Source organism: Dipodomys spectabilis, unplaced genomic scaffold, assembly GCF_019054845.1.
Source record: "Dipodomys spectabilis isolate Male_0828 unplaced genomic scaffold, ASM1905484v1 ptg000069l, whole genome shotgun sequence".
Classification (NCBI taxonomy): Eukaryota; Metazoa; Chordata; class Mammalia; order Rodentia; family Heteromyidae; genus Dipodomys; species Dipodomys spectabilis.
Window position 1 is genome coordinate 1,755,265 of NW_024870746.1, and position 254 is coordinate 1,755,518.

The window sequence follows — 254 nt, forward strand, 5'->3', positions numbered from 1 at the left end:
GGACATACCTAAAAGTAATCTCTTTCTTCCTTATCCTGCCAACCATCCCAGGGAGTGGATGAAGCACCAGTCTTTCTCTTTGGAGGAATCAAGGCTGAGAACAAGCACCCTTCGTTTCCATTTTCCCTTGCCATACACCACAGCCTCATGCCTGGGAAGCAATGGCGAGTTCACACCGCCCCCTACTGTCCACTTATTCCCTAAAAAAGAACAGAATCTACTCTGAAAAAAGAAAACCAACAGCATGCCCCCAC